At 44.8% G+C, this 17,010-nt stretch overlaps 1 pseudogene; it reads right to left on the bottom strand.

Moving 5' to 3' along the window:
- Positions 1-217: 217 nt before the first annotated feature.
- On the bottom strand, positions 218-3,080 carry LOC144824216 (lamin-B1-like; annotated as a pseudogene).
- Positions 3,081-17,010: the final 13,930 nt, after the last annotated feature.

Raw genomic sequence — 17,010 nt, 5'->3', positions numbered from 1 at the left:
AGTAAAGCATGAAATCAAACACCAGCCCAATGTTTCACTTCCACTTAGACCATTTTTACGTCTCCTCCGCCTTGTAATTGTAATTGTTATTTATAGAGCGCCTTATCACCTACAGGTCTCTAAGCGCTAACCAGAGCACCTGTCCAAGCTGAGGGGAGATGTCAACAGTTAAATGCTACCCCAGGCTTCCAAGAACAGAATCGTCTTCAGCTTCTTCCTATCTCACATAACAGCAACTTCTGTTTACATCTCTTGGCTCTCCCTGCAGACGGAAAATATCTTGTTGTACAACTTCAACATCTTCCTCACGACCATCATCTTCATCGTCTTCAACTTCCTCACCATCCGAAATCACTTTATAGACTGTGCTTCTAGTTGCAACTTCCTCTCCCTGAGAATGTGTCGATGCTACTTTAACATCTTCACCAGTGCCCCAAGAGTTATGATTCCTCCACAGGAGGTTAGAAGGCGGACTTGCAGGCACTCCAGCATTAGCAGCCCAGATAGTCACAATCTGGTCTGCCTTAAGTACATATCTTTGGGTAAACTTGTAAACAGCTGTGGAGTCTGTTCAGAGGTATTCTTCAGGCGTATGAATTTCCCATCCATGTCCAGTTCTTCAATTGTAATATTTCCAGTAGCAAAGGCAGAATGGGATATCTGAACACTACTGCTAGGCTCAGACTCCTTTACATCCACTCTCTTTCTCTTCCCTCTTGTTGTGCGGACACTACGACTCGATGAGGCTTGAGGAACAGTCACATTGGATATTGGACTAGGAGGCAACTGCAGCCTCTCTTCTTCACCCGACAGAAGCTTTCTGTAAGCATTAATCTCCATAGCCAGGACCAGTTTGACATCCAGAAGTTGATCGTAATCATTAAGTTGCTGCTGCATCTGTCCTCGTATGTCAGACATTTTTCTCTCTCTCTCCGCCAGCATCCTGTGACAGTTATCGCGTTCCTTGGCTAGTGTTTCTTCCAACTCTTGCATCCGATCATGCCATGCTCTTGACTCTTTCTGCAGATTAGACAGCTGGGCGGAGAGGCTGTCGATACGCATGTGGCTTTTTATCAGCTCTTCTTTGGTGCTGCTGGCCGTATTGCTGTTCATCTCAGAAGTCATCTCTGCGTTCTCCAGCTTGGCCTGGTAAATTTGCTCCAGTTCATCCTCATAGAGTTTCACTTGCAAGTCATGTTGCTCTCTAATATCCTGAAGAGCTTCAGACAGTTTAAATTCATAGGAAAATTCTACCACTGCTCCCTTTCCCATCAAGGAAACTCCTCATCCATGGCCTCATTCTGTCATGGCTGGACTATGGCAACGCACTGTATCTGGGCGCCCCTCGGAAAGTTACTACGAAACTTCAGGTAGTGCAGAATGCGGCCGCACGGATCCTTACCAACACCAAGAGTCGGTGCTCGGCCAAGCCAGCCATCAGAGCACTTCACTGGCTGCCCGTGGTGGAAAGAGTGCAGTTTAAGGCACTTTGCCTAACGCACAAAATCCTCAACGGGAAAGCCCCTCCCATCTTCAGAGATTTGGTGACTCCGTACACCACCTCCAGACTTCTTCGTTCCACTAACGCCCATCTAACCCTGCCTCCTAAGATCAAGAGAGCGCGATCAGGAGGTCGGCATTTCTCCTACAACGCTTCCAAACTATGGAACTCCCTTCCTCCTGATATCCGTGTACAGCCTAATCTTCTGGCCTTTCGTAAATCTCTGAAAACTTGGCTGTTTCCGTGAGCCTCCGACTCCGTCTGTACTCATTCAGCGCTGGGACGCTTACGGGCAGCCATGCGCTCTAGAAATCCTGTAACATTTAACATTTAACATAGTCCGGGCGTCCAGATTCCCCCTCAACAAAACGAGTTTCGTGCCTTTTGCTGGACTCCTTAACTTCCTCCTCATAAGCGTTTTTACGAAACTCCAGTTCTTCTATGAGACTTTGACAGCAATTTTCCAGATCCACTTTAAACAAAGTTTAATCTCCCAGCTGTTTCTTGGCAGAGTTCAAGGAGACTGCAAGCTATGCACACTCCTCCTGCAGGTCATCCAGTTGTTTTTCCAGTGCTTTCTTTTCACTGCGGGCTGTAGCTAGGGCAGCATCTTTTGAGTTGAGCGATGATTCAAGGGCTTTAAGCTTCGAGAGTGCATCGAAAAGAAAAGCCTCTGTTTCCTCAACTATCGAAAGGATAAGCATTAGACCATTAACCAATCGAAAAGGCTAACAGTATTGTATAATCTTTGTATGTGTTCTGACCTTCTTGAACTCTGAGATCAAGGTGCAGAAGCCTGTCAACTGCTGTTTTGGTTTTGATGGCCAGGTCTGGAATCATTTTCGGATTGTAGCCCTCTTCCACAGTGATAGATCTAAATGTTCTTGCCTTTTTAAAAACCCTCAGGTTGACACCACTCTGTGATAAATCAGGTTATTGGTTGAGGGGGTGGAAACCTCACCCAGGAAACAACCACAATCCTTGTCAGGGTCAACCACAAAAGTTGCTAAATTAACATGTGTTTAACCCTCTGGTAGCTTGACACAAAAGCAGGGAGGCTTAACTGGGAGGCAATGTGTGAAGTATTTATGCATCACTCAAACAGTAATAAAGCGAAAATAAAACATAAGACAAAGCCCAAACCAATTAAGAAAACTAGGGTTAATTTTACAAAATAATATAATAACAGAACAACAAAAATCCAATCAGTAGAATTGAAGGTATGCAGTTTCAAAGTTTTAATAGAGTTAGCACTTAAAAGAGCCACTCATGGTCATCTGGTCATGCTTGACTGGCGAAAAGTCACAAGTACAGGCTCTACCAGATGGAGCACAAGAGCAATAAAGGGATCAGGTTAGTCCTGTTGAAAAAAGTTACCTCCACAAAGTTGTGCGCAAAGAGTTTCATTTGCGGTGGAAGAGGCCAAGAAGAGCAGGTAGACCATCACGGATGGCCATCGCTCTAGCAAGAAGAGGAGCCTGGTGTCGTGGACGGTCGTTGCTGTAGCCTGAATATCCATTCTGATGTTGCAGGTAGTCTTTGCTGGAGCTTTACGTTGGCTGTCACTGCGGGCTGTCATTGCTGTAGCACAAAAGTCAAATCCCGCATTGTTGTTCCCCACTATCAGACGTGTAGCATGAAAAGTTGGTTCCCCAGACCTTTGTGTTGGTGTGCACAGCGAGCTGCAGAGTCTTGGGCCCATTCGGCACTGTGAAGAGCCCAAACGTAAGCACTTCACCTTTTCTTGTAGAGGAGTGCACTCTGATGCCAATTAAGGGTCCAAGACCTGGGGAAGCACTTTTAAGGATCAGAGACTCACTCTAGCAGAGGTCAGCAGGCCTCAGGCAGGTCCAGTTGCAGGTCCAGACAGGCCCAGTTGTAGGTCAGTTAGGCAGTTGTAGGGAGGCTTTTGGAGCTTGTTGTTTCCCTGTAGCTCAGAACAGGAGGTCAGCCAATTGACCCTCAGAGTCACTTATGTTAGCCTGGGATGAAAGGATCAGGACCTATTTTCCTTCTCAAAGAGCATGGCGGTCCTCAAGTAGCAGGGAGTCCTCTGGGGAACAAAGCAGGCCTCGAGCAGCAGAGAAGTCCTCTGGGGAACATGGCAAGCCTCAAGCAGTAGGACAGACCTCTGATGGCGGAAGGGCAGACTTCAAAACAGCAGGGCTGTCCTGAAGGGAACAGGATGGTCCTTCTTCTGTAGTGTCAACAGGTCCAGGAGTGTACTGAAGAGCTAGATCAGGAGGTCCAATATTAAAACAAGGTGCAATTATTTCAAGTGGGGGTGACTTCCTGGCTACCTCCACAACTGGTTCTGGAAACCTCTATCCTTAGCAAGGCTCCAAATAGTCTGAGGTAATAAAAGACTGGTGTCAGGTTCATTTGCGTGTGCTGGAGCCAGCCATTTTAAATACAAGTAGGTCAGGGAACAGCTCTGGCCCACCCATCCAGCCAACAGGTAGTCCCCCATTGTCTCACTGTCTGGGAAGAATAAACAAAGGCCCACAGCCAAGATATTCACAGTCATGTAAACAGGGCACAGACTTTACCATTAAAAAGGATTTTAAATGTTATGTTATGTTCTGTTATGTTATGTTATGTTATTTCCATTTTTATAGCGCACAGCTGCCCCAGCAAAGGGGCGTCCCGGCGCTGTATCTGGAAAAGGAACATAACTCAGTCAGAGCGAGAAAAGAAACCAAACGGAGGAACCCTAAGAACCAATGGGTAAGATAAAAGTCTTAACGGCTCTCCTAAAAGCCAATAACTCATCCATGGCGCGAATATGGGCAGGAAGAGAATTCCACAGCTTGGGTGCCAACACTCTAAAAGAGCGCCACCTGCTCTGCTTCTCTTGAAACGTGGAACGATGGCTAAATTTTGCCCGAATGATCTCAGCTGCCGAAAAGGAACATAAGGAGTAATAAGATGCTCCAATATCTGAGGCGAAGATTGTTTCAGAATTTTAAAAGATAGACATAAAGTCTTGAATTCAATCCTCTGAATCAGGGGTAGCCAGTGGAGCTTGCGCATAGTTTCTTTGGCCGAGCAAAATCTAGGAAGGCCAACCAGAGCCCTGGCGGCCGCGTTCTGAACGCGCTGCAATCTAGTAATTTCCGTCAGGTTAGCTCCGAGCAAAAGTGAGCTCGCATAGTCGAGTCTGGATAATATGGCAGCCTGAATTATCAGCTGTCGGGTAGGGGCGTCAAAGTATTTCAGAATCGGCCGTACACCGCGTAAGATCCCAAAGCAGGAGGCTGCTACTTTTTTTGTGTGGATGGAGAAGCTGAGGGAGGAATCAAACCAAACCCCCAGATTTTTCACCTCAACTGCCGGAGTAGGGATAGGGCCTAGTTCTGACGGCCACCATTTGTCACCCCAAAGATTGCTCTGCTTGCCCACAATCAAGACCTCGGTCTTTTTAGTGTTAAGCTGTAGGCAATTGGCCATCATCCATCCGGCCACTGCACTGAGACCCTCACGAAATCTGGTAGCTTCAAGGTCTGAATCCCCACTAAGTGCGACCGCCAGCTGTGTGTCGTCAGCGTAAGAGACCAAAGTCAGGTCCCAACGCTTGGCGACAGCAGCCAGCGGCTGCACATAAAGATTAAACTGCGTGGGGCTAAGTGCCGACCCCTGCGGGACTCCCTGCTTGATGGAATGGGGTTTCGACTCGAATGGTGGAGTAGTGACCCTAAAGGTGCGGTCGGTGAGAAACGACCGGAACCAATCAAGTGCCACACCATTGACACCTGCTTCTCCCAGACGCTGCAGAAGGATTGCGTGCGATACAGTGTCGAACCCGGCACTGAGATCGAGTAATACCAGTGCCGCAGTTTGACCCGAGTCCAACACAGAACGCAGGTGTTCTGTCATAGAGAGAAGTGCGGTCTCGGTACTGTGACCAGCACGAAAACCATTCTGCGAAGGGTCCAAGATGTTAGCAGACTGAAGATAGTTAGACAGAATGCCATTAACATGGGCTTCTGCTACCTTCGCGATCCAAGGGAGAAGGGAGATGGGTCGATAGTTCTCCAGTTTGAGAGGGTCCAGTGCAGGTTTTTTCAGGATGGGAGTGACATACACTTGTTTCCATTTAGGAGGAATTATGCCCGAGGAAAAAGATAGATTTATGAGTTGGCGTATAGGAGGTAGGCATAGTGAGGCTAGTTCTTTAAATTGTGCTGGTCTGAGAGGATCAGCAGGTGACCCAGATTTAACTTCGGCTACCAGCTTGTCAAACTCCTCCTCCGATAGATCAGGGAGTGTGGATAGGGCCAGGTTAGCACTAGGACTGGAGCTCTGATCTTCCATTGTCAAACTAGTACTAGGAAAAGAGCGATATATTTTAGACACTTTTTCCACGAAGAAGACCGCAAGATCTTCACAATGTGAGAGAGAGCAGATCTCAGCCACAGGTACTCTGTTGGCTGTAAGATCTTTTAACACTTTGAAGATCAACTTTGTGGGATTAGAGCTAATATTGAATTCGTGAGAATAGTAGGCTGCCCGTGTCCTACAAATAGCTCTATGATAGCTCTTAACTTTTGCTAAATGATAGGCTTTTTTCCCAGCCTCTTAAGACTTATGCCAGACTCTTTCTGCTTGCTTACATGTTGTCTTTAGAAGCCGAAGAGAGTCGTTGTACCAAGGGCTAGGTTCTAACAAGCGACACTTGCTCCAAGCTGCAGGAATCAGGGAGTCAAGGGCTTTAGTGACCCATTCACAAAAAAGATCGTAGCCAGACTCAACACCCTCAAAGGAACCTACCGGGAGACCACTGAGAAGATGATGGAAGTCAGCTAATTTAAGTTTTTTCCAGGGACGTCTGAAGATGACTCTATCTGATCTTTTAAAAGGACGATCCTTGATCGTGACATGAAGCTCTATCAGAAAATGATCAGTCCAAACTATAGGTCTTGGCAGAAGGACCTTAACCATAGTCAAGTTTGTGAATATTGGGTCCAAAATATGCCCTCCCCCGTGAGTAGGGTGGGTGACCAGCTGAGGAAGCTGGAGTGCCTCCAGGTCCGCGAGAAAGCTGCTGATCGCTGGGGTGTGGGGAGTGTCGAAATGAAGATTTAAGTCCCCAATAATGCTAAAATTAGCCGCCCCCAGTGCAAGGGAACTTGCAAATTCTGGGAGAGCTTTCCTAAAGGACACATCACTGCCTGGTGGTCTATAGATCAGCAAACCAGACATAGTGAAATGGTGGCTGATCGTGATGCAAAAATATGCACTTTCACAGCCAGCTATGTCCAGAATTTTCCAAGTACAGGGGTAGCATGATTTAATTGCCATAGCAATCCCTCCTCCCCTTGAATTTCGATTGTGCGTAAAAATAGAGTATTCCGAGGGGAGTGCTAGATTAGGCACAGCCATGACCTCATCATGTAACCATGTCTCGGTCATGAAGAAAATATCAGGAGTCTCATCGGATAGCAAGTCGAAGATGGCCTGATGATGCTTGGCCAAAGATCTGACATTAAGATGCCAGATTTTTAAATCACAGGGGGACTGAGAGATTATAGGAGGAGCAGGTACTGGGGCATTGCCCAAAGAGGGATGCCCCGTATGAGTTGAAATGGGAGTACAGTGAGGAAGTGACAGCTTACCACAGGGGCACTTGAAAGGGCCACAGAGTGGTTCGAGGGGTGCATGTATACAAGGTATAGAGAGGCTCCGTAGCCTGAGGAGCTCCGCCCTAGAGTACATACCTACAGTCGACAAAAAAATGCACAGATTCACCGGCGCCCAGCGCTTCCTTAGCGCTGACGGGCGCAGACGGGCAGGACTCTGGCACGACTCAGGTGCGAAAAAGGCGCGCCCGCTGCGCGCTACCGCTTCGCGCCAGATAGACAGGTTTCAATAGGCTGACCGCGTGGCTACCGGAGCACTAGAGCGCTCAAAATGGCGCCCAAAAAACGTCCCCTCTACTCTCAAGATGTCGGCCGATTCTCGGCAAAATTGGAAGCCCCAGGACCGGACCCGCTGAAGCAGCGGTGATCAACGATTATAGTGCGGGTGAGTGGGAGAATGCCCATAAAATCAGGGGATACAGAAGTAAGAAGTAAAATGAATAACCTAAATACAAAATGACATTTCCCTTGAGTCCAAACTTGAAATTCCTATCTGCTCCCAATCAAAGTTAGCACTTAGTGAATAAGGCAACCCAATGTTATCCAATGGAATATATAGGCCTTACAGTAGTGAAAAATGAAATTAGGAGTTTTTCTCTACCAGGACATGTGAAACTTAAAACACATCCTATTCTTTAAATACAATGCACCCTGCTATCTGAGCTATTTAGGACCACCTTAAGGTGAGACTCTTATGTTTTAAAAAGGAAGGTATAGGTCTGGCAAAAGGTTTATTTTTCCAGGTCAAATTGGCAAGTTTGAAAACTGCCCAACAGGCTGCAATTGCAAGCCTGAGACATGCTGTAAAGTGCTACATAAATGGGTAGCACAGTGAGGCCCCTTGGAATCATTTATTTTACAGGCGCTGGATACATGTAGTACTACTTAGTAGGGACATATAAGTAAATTAAATAAAATATGCTAATCAGCTGTGAGCCAACTGTATTATGCTTAAAGGGGAGAGCACAAGCACTTTAGCAGTGGTCCTAATGCCAATAAAAACAAAATAGGCGGTAAACGCAAAGGTTTGAAGGAAGACCACACCAAGAATGACAGGTGTCAGGATGCGCCCATCGTCTCGCCAAATGGGGTGTTTGAAAGGAGTTGGCAAGCTGAGACACCCTTGCTGGAGGACTTCATTGCGAGTTCTAGTGGCAGCTTTGCGGCGATCCGCCATCTTGGGAATGCGGAAGTAATTCCGTTTCCCGACCGGTGGTCAGCGTTGTAGTTGTTCTAAGAGCTGCTGTATTTCGCGCATGCGCGCAAAACGTGCTGCGCACTTCAACCGACAAATTCACCGGAGTAGAGAGTAGTTTTAACGCTCTTCCTCAGAAAAAGGCGTTCTTCGACAAGTTTACCAGTACAAGGCTTCAGAATTGATACTAAAAGGAAAGTAACTGTAAAAACGCTATATTAGAATAAAAAAAGGCATTTCTTAACGAACATTTTTTCCCTCAGCATACTTGTGACCAGAAGTGTGTCAACGCCAGAGCACTTGAGATGTTGAGGTGAAGAGGAGTTAGAGTTGGGAAAACTTCAGTCAAGAGAAGTTCCCTCAAAGACATTCAAGTAAGAGTATTTTGTTGAGTTTAAAGGCGATGAACCAGGGGTGCTAAGGACTCTTTCTAGCAAGAAGGCAGAAGAGCATATTGCGCCCTGAGCCTGTCAGAGACTATTACCTAAGTGAAGTATTGTAAAGACTTTTGGTGCCTCAAAGAATTCAAAGACATTCAAAGACTTTAGCATCTGAGTAATTATCTTCGAAGGATTCCAGGAAATCTCATGAGAGAAAGAGAGTTCACAGTTTCGAGTTCAAGACTCTAGAAGTTTCACAGTTCAGAGTGCTAGGAGCAATTTCTTCAGTAATAAGTTTCCACAGAACACTAGGAGTTCTTCCGGTTAATCAGACATTACACATTCCAGACAAGACAGTTAGGAGAGTGGCTAGCTTCCTAGTCTGTATCGGTAAGACGCAGAGTTTAGGGAGTAGAAATAAGATTGGGTCAGTTGAAAGTTAAGTAGGGAGATTTAATCTGTCTTTTCCCTTTCAGAGAGTTCACCAGAAAGACTCCCGAGGCAGATACCGTGAGGAAGAAGTCTCTCTTGTTTTGTCTGTCCACTTCCCCTCCCCCCCCAGGTTAAGACTATGGACTGCATTAGTAAAAGGTAGTTCTTGGCTTGGCTTGAGGGGGTCTGGGGTAAGAGCTTCTGTTCCTGAGGGGGCCGAACCAGTGTATCCTTTTTTGACAGATTGAAGTGCCTACCTCTTAATTGAGGAATTAGGTCCCCTCCTGGACAGAATAGCGGAAGGCTTTGACATGAAGACCTTAAGTGAAATTCTAGGTAATATGCAGGTGCAGTTAAATAATGCTTTAGAAGAAAACAAGGCGTTAAGGGAGGAAGTTAAGAGATCTAGATTAGAGAAATTGGTGACCGCAGGATCTTTATATCAAGATAAAACTTCGGCACCACAGCAGTCATCCTCGTCTGGGATTTCAACTCAAGTAATTCACTCCATCTCCCCTGTCATTCCATTAGCGTCCCCAGAAAGATATGGGGGGGATCCGATGAAGGCTCAAATTTTTCTGACGCAGTGTTCATTACACTTCCTGTGTCGCCCTGTAATTTTTACTGATGATCAGGCAAAGGTGGCTTTCATATTGTCGTATCTGACGGGAGACGCTGCTGCTTGGTCTATGTCATTGTTCACCAAGAACGATCCAATCCTAACAAATTATGAGAATTTCAAAGTGGAGTTTGCCCGAATTTTTGATCGACGGTCTGCTGCGCAATCTACAGATAATTAATTGTTGGACCTTAAACAAGGAAGTCGAGACTTGGTGGGGTATTTGGCTAACTTTAATAAGTTAGTGGTGGAAACCAATTGGCCTGAGGAGAAAAGAGCGGCAATTTTTTACAGAGATCTTCGAGATGAATTAAAAGATGCTCTTGCCCAAATCCCGCAAAGACCCACAGAAGTCTCAGCTCTCATAGACTTGGTATTGCAGTTGGATCATAGACTAAATGAGCGAAAACATGAAAAGCGAAGAGACTTTCGTCCAATCCCTCCTCGGTTTGATCGAATGCGAAGTGAATCTCAAAAGAGTTCAGATGCACCATCTGCTGAAGAACCCATGCAAATTGGATCGGTGAGAGGGCCTTTATCTAAGGAGGAGAAGGAGAGACGAAGAAATTCGCAACTGTGCTTATAATGTGGGGGATCTGGACATTTCGTAAAAGAATGTCCCAAGCGATTGAAAACTTCTCTGCCAGTAAAAGATCGGCTTCGCCTGTAGAAAGAGTTGCACGGGTGGAAGCGACAACAAAGTCAACTCCTGAAGCACAACATATTATGAATACACTACAGTCAGCTGCACCACATTTGATAGCAACTTTTGTGGTTAAATTTCGAAATCAAGAGATCAAAGAAGTATCAGTTATGATTGACTCTGGAGCAACCGGCAACTTTTGTGATCTAAAATATGCTCGGCGGCATGGACTCCAATTTGTAAAAAAGATGATCCCAGAGCCTGTACGTGCAGTGGATGCCACCAACTTGTCCTCGGGCCCCATTACTCATGAAACAGAGTTGGTTCAATTGACAGGGCTTAAAGGACATTCGGAGTATATCACTTTTAATGTGATTGATGCTCCGCAGTTTCAGTTAATTTTGGGACTTCCCTGGTTAACTGAGCATAATCCGAGAATCAACTGGAGTCAAAGAACAACTGAGATGGACTCTCCTTATTGTGCTGAACATTGTTTTAGTTTAATGAAAACTTCGTAAGATGAGTCACAGGTCAAGATCTTAGCTTCAGTCCATCCGGCTCAAATTTGTACTGTGGAATCAAAATCAATTCCAGTGGAATATCAGGACTTAGCAACGGTGTTTGATAAGAAAAGAGCGGAAACGCTTCCTCCGCATCGCCCTTACGACTGCAAAATTGACATTGAACCCGCAGCAATTTTGCCCTGCAGTCGAATTTATGCGCTTACTGAAACTGAAAATCGATTTTTGAAAGAGTACCTGGACAAATATTTGGCCAATGGATTTATTCGTCCTTCACAGTCTCCCGTTTCCTCGCCTCTTTTTTTCATTCCAAAACGTGATGGAGATCTTCGGGCTTGCATTGACTATCGAGCGCTAAATCAGGTGACTGTCAAGAATAGGTACCCATTACCATTAATCTCCGTATTGTTGGATCAAGTAAAGAATGCTAAGGTTTATACAAAGCTAGACCTTAGGGGGGCCTATCATCTGATCAGAGTGGCCACTGGAGACGAGTGGAAAACGGCGTTTCGAACTCGGTATGAACTCTTCGAGTACCAAGTAATGCCATATGGCCTTTGTAATGCCCCTGAAGCCTTTCAACACTTTGTGAACGATGTGTTGGGAGAGTTTTTGGATCGAGTGGCTGTGGTTTATATTGATGACATTTTGATTTTCTCCAATAGTGTGGAAGAACATATTCCTCATGTGAGAGCCATTCTGATCAAGTTGATGGAGAATCATCTCTATGTTAAGTTAGAAAAGTGTGCTTTCCATGTCACCAGAGTCGAGTTTTTGGGTTTTGTGCTATCGCTATCCCCTGATGGAGTGAGCATGGATGTCACGAAAATTAAAGCAGTTCAAGATTGGCCCTCTCCCAAGTCGGTGAAGGAAGTTCAGAGTTTTTTGGGGTTTTCGAATTTTTATAGGAGGTTCATTTCAGACTTTTCGCATAAAGTAACCCCCATCACCCGACTCCTTAAGAAAGGAATCAAATTTGAGTGGAAGGATGACGCTGAGGAGGCCTTTCGATTTATCAAAGATTCTTTCACCCGAGCTCCAATATTGCTGCATCCTCGAACTGAAGACCCTTTTTATGTAGAGGCTGATGCTTCTGATGTGGCCATAGGAGGAATTTTGTCTCAACGACATCCAGTTTCAGGTCAGCTTCATCCAGTGGCGTATTACTCCAGGAAGCTCAATCCTTCAGAGTGCAATTATTCCATTGCTGATAAAGAGCTTTTGGCAGTTAAAAATGCTTTTGTGGAATGGCGCCATTATTTGATGGGAGCGAGACACAAGGTTACAGTCTTTACGGACCACAGGAACTTGCAATTCCTCAAGTCAGCTCGAACTTTAACTGCAAGGCAGTTACGATGGTCATTGTTCTTTGCGGACTTTGACTTCGTCATTACCTTTCGTCCCGGAAAGAGTAATGCCAAAGCTGATGACTTATCTAGAATCGAGTCCACCATTTCTGAGAAGACAGAAAGAGAAGAGCAGAGCATCATTCCAAAGGAAAAGATCATTATGGTAGCAGATGCAAGTGTCATGGCAGACAAGGTGCAGGAAGCTATGTCCGTTCAAGAAATGGAAGATTGGTCTCAGAAAGAGAAAGGTTGAAAGATTAAGAATGGGTTGCCACATCAAGATCAACGTTTATTTCTTCCAACACCACAACTTCAAGAAAAGGCATTAGAATCTTGCCATGATCACTTGCTAGCAGGGCACAAAGGAATTCTCAAGACTACAGAGTTAGTGGAAAGGAATTTTTGGTGGCCAGACATGAGACCGCAGATTCGACAATATGTGACTACCTGTGAGAGGTGTTTGCGAGGAAAACCTGATAGGAGATCACCTCAGGGCAAGTTAAGGCCATTACCTGTGCCACCCTACCCATGGCACACAGTGTCAATGGATCTAATTGTGGAGTTGCCTCCTAGTCATGGGTTCACTACTGTCTTAATGTTTGAAGATGTATTTTCTAAAATGGCACACTTCGTCCCTCTAAAAAAGATTCCAGATGCTCCATCGTTAGCGCAACTTTTCTCTCAGCATGTTGTGCGACTGCATGGAATTCCCAAGATTCTGGTCTCAGATAGGGGGACTCAGTTTGTCTCACATTTTTGGAAGGCCTTTACCCACAAGTTAGGAATTGACACTCGCTTCTCCACTAGCTACCATCCAGAAACGGACGGCCAAACGGAGAGAGTGAACCAGGAACTTGAGCAGTACCTCCGACTTTACCTATTGGATCAGCAACTGGAATGGTCTGAGATGGTGTGGGCTGCGGAGTTTGCTTATAATAACTCGGTTCACTCTTCCACTGGTCATTCGCCCTTCTATGTAAATTATGGCAGGCATCCTACCTTAATTGTGGAGAAAGAAGAGAGTTCAGTCCCTGCAGTAAACAGAATAGTCTCAGAAGTTCAGAGATCCCTTGCTCGGGTCAAAGAAAGCTTGATTAAGGCCAAGGAATCTTATAAAAAATATGCTGACAGAAAGAGAAGAGAAGACCCAGTATTTTGCCCAGGGGAAAAGGTGTGGTTGTCCACCAAAAACTTGAAATTAAAGACTAATCGGAAATTTCAACCTCGATTTTTAGGGCCATTCACAGTAGAAAAAATGTTAGGCCCAGTGACAGTCAGGCTCCATTTACCCTCATATTTGAAGATTCATCCTACCTTTCATGTTTCCTTAATTAAAAAGAGTCCAGTGAATCTGAGAGTTGGGTTGACTCCTAGGCCAGTTCAGGTAGATGGTGAAGAAGAGTTTGAGGTACATCAAATTTTAGATTCTACGTTCAGGAAAGGCACACTATATTATCTGATTGATTGGAAGAACTTTGGTCCTGAGGAAAGATCATGGGAGCCTTATGAAAATGTACATGCTCCAAAATTGCTCAGTGAATTTCATAGGCTTCATCCTTCAAAACCCAGATTGGGGAGAGCCTCCTTGGTGGGAGGTACTGTCAGGATGCGCCCATCGTCTCGCCAAATGGGGTGTTTGAAAGGAGTTGGCAAGCTGAGACACCCTTGCTGGAGGACTTCATTGCGAGTTCTAGTGGCAGCTTTGCGGCGATCCGCCATCTTGGGAATGCGGAAGTAATTCCGTTTCCCGACCGGTGGTCAGCGTTGTAGTTGTTCTAAGCTGCTGTATTTCGCGCATGCGCGCAAAACGTGCTGCGCACTTCAACCGACAAATTCACCGGAGTAGAGAGTAGTTTTAACGCTCTTCCTCAGAAAAAGGCGTTCTTCGACAAGTTTACCAGTACCAGTCTTCAGAATTGATACTAAAAGGAAAGTAGCTGTAAAAACGCTATATTAGAATAAAAAAAGGCATTTCTTAACGAACGTTTTTTCCCTCAGCATACTTGTGACCAGAAGTGTGTCAACGCCAGAGCACTTGAGATGTTGAGGTGAAGAGGAGTTAGAGTTGGGAAAACTTCAGTCAAGAGAAGTTCCCTCAAAGACATTCAAGTAAGAGTATTTTGTTGAGTTTAAAGGCGATGAACCAGGGGTGCTAAGGACTCTTTCTAGCAAGAAGGCAGAAGAGCATATTGCGCCCTGAGCCTGTCAGAGACTATTACCTAAGTGAAGTATTGTAAAGACTTTTGGTGCCTCAAAGAATTCAAAGACATTCAAAGACTTTAGCATCTGAGTAATTATCTTCGAAGGATTCCAGGAAATCTCATGAGAGAAAGAGAGTTCACAGTTTCGAGTTCAAGACTCTAGAAGTTTCACAGTTCAGAGTGCTAGGAGCAATTTCTTCAGTAATAAGTTTCCACAGAACACTAGGAGTTCTTCCGGTTAATCAGACATTACACATTCCAGACAAGACAGTTAGGAGAGTGGCTAGCTTCCTAGTCTGTATCGGTAAGACGCAGAGTTTAGGGAGTAGAAATAAGATTGGGTCAGGTGAAAGTTAAGTAGGGAGATTTAATCTGTCTTTTCCCTTTCAGAGAGTTCACCAGAAAGACTCCCGAGGCAGATACCGTGAGGAAGAAGTCTCTCTTGTTTTGTCTGTCCACTTCCCCTTCCCCCCCAGGTTAAGACTATGGACTGCATTAGTAAAAGGTAGTTCTTGGCTTGGCTTGAGGGGGTCTGGGGTAAGAGCTTCTGTTCCTGAGGGGGCCGAACCAGTGTATCCTTTTTTGACAACAGGTCGGACACACTCTATATATTCCAAAAAAGAAAATTTCAAGACACCTTTGAACCCCTTCAGAATATATATTTGTATAATATCAGACATGACTTGAACAGAGGGGTGTTCATCTTGTCAACCTATGAAACACTTCCGATTCTCAGGTTACTCTTCCAAACCCTCTGCTATTGAATATACATTCTAAAAGGCTGAGGCGCAGTCCTGGTTGTGGCATTGGCATGAGGCTTAGATTGTTGCAGGTGAGTCTCTGTATTTGTAACTCCTTGATTAAAATTGCCAAACTTGGGGGCGGAGCTAGAACTGCAGGGGATTGAACTTTTGAATTATGTGCTCTATTTTAGGGCTACGTCTCAGGTTCATTTCTGAGCACTGCCGTTTAATAACTTTTTTTATCACTGGATGGTTCTAGCAATCTAGCATCTGGAGGGGAGCTGTGGAGATACTTGGCAATCAAAGACAGGCCATAAAATCAGCAGAGTTCTTCTCATTCTAATCACATAAAGTAAGATGACACCACCCTTGGTTAGCTGGAGAATCCCCCCCACTACTTTTTGATTGTGCTGTGGGGATCCAAGGGGTGCTGTACTGCGAGAGTTTTGTAGTGCAGAAAGGCTTTAAGACAGGTGTGGGTGATGAATATCACTAGCTGTACCTGCATTCCGGAAGCAGACAGGAGTACATCTAAGGACAGCTGACAGTTTGTGCCACTGTGCAATGGAGGAATGCGCTTCTGTTTTCAGGTATCTACAGCTTGAACTGACTGAATGCTGGCACTATGTGGCATGCAATCACCAAAAGGTTGATGATAGTGCAGCTATTGGGAGAGTGCAGTGGTGACCATAAAGGCATGACACCTCAAGGAGGAGAGACCACCAGGCAGAGAGTAGGGCCTCAAGTCAATAGTGTTCTTCTAGGGCAAAATGTGTTTTTTGACCCAATGGTGAGCCGTGAAAAGTCAAGCAATAAATAAAGATGCCATTAAATTCTGCTTTTATCATGTCAATCAATCAACCAATCAATCAATCAATCAATCAAAATACTTTATTCTGCTGTACCGAGCCATAAAAGTTCATAATAAAAATATATAATTACATACAAATATAGAAATATACATTATGATTACACATTTTCCAAATATAAAATACTAAACACCAGTTCTATGTTACAAGGATAAAAAGAAAGAACAATTAGTACAGATTCTCAATATTAACTATGAATTTACAGGTCACTTATTATAAAATGTAACACAGCATGGTGGATAGCTAATCTTCCCAAACAATGTAAGTATGCAAATGCAATGCTCATGAGACCTAACCTTTGAGGTTCTCAGTGCTGGATACAAAAGCTGTCTACTCTGCGAAGTATAGAGGGAACAAAATAGGGTACTGTGCATTGCTCTTTGTGCTATGGTGCCAACACAGGGTAAGGTGGAAGTGATGGAAACCATGTACCTTGGGTGGGGAAAGCCATCAGAAAGTGAGGAGACTTCAGACAAAATCTAGTAAGTAAAAATATATGACGTCTTTTTAAAATTGCCAGCAGATACAGTGCAGGGGAAAGACTCACATTAAAATTTAATTGGGGATGTCCACCATGTCTGGCACTGATGTTCACCATACATAAGGATTGGTTGCGTCTAAAAAAAGCTCTTTCACTTTTTGTGATGACCAGCTGGCAGAATCAGTCAGATTGGAGAAGAGTTCTGGAAGGCTGAGCTCATTAAAGCACTGCTTTATATATTTAAACCAATGAATGTCTAGTGAATTGTCTAGTTCCAGACAATCAGCCAAAATTGTTCTTCTAAAATAAGCTTCCAGTTGTCTCCATACTCTAAGCCAGAGTGGAAGGGGCTGTAATTTGCTGTGATCTTCTATAAAACCAAGCCCTACCTCTCCGTGACAGAAATTAGTAGAAGCAGGTAGTGCTACTGCCAACAG

Source organism: Lissotriton helveticus, chromosome 3_1 (assembly GCF_964261635.1).
Source record: "Lissotriton helveticus chromosome 3_1, aLisHel1.1, whole genome shotgun sequence".
In the NCBI taxonomy this organism is placed as follows: Eukaryota; Metazoa; Chordata; class Amphibia; order Caudata; family Salamandridae; genus Lissotriton; species Lissotriton helveticus.
Note: the sequence above shows the minus strand (reverse complement) of the source record. Positions and strands in the feature narration are given on the sequence as shown.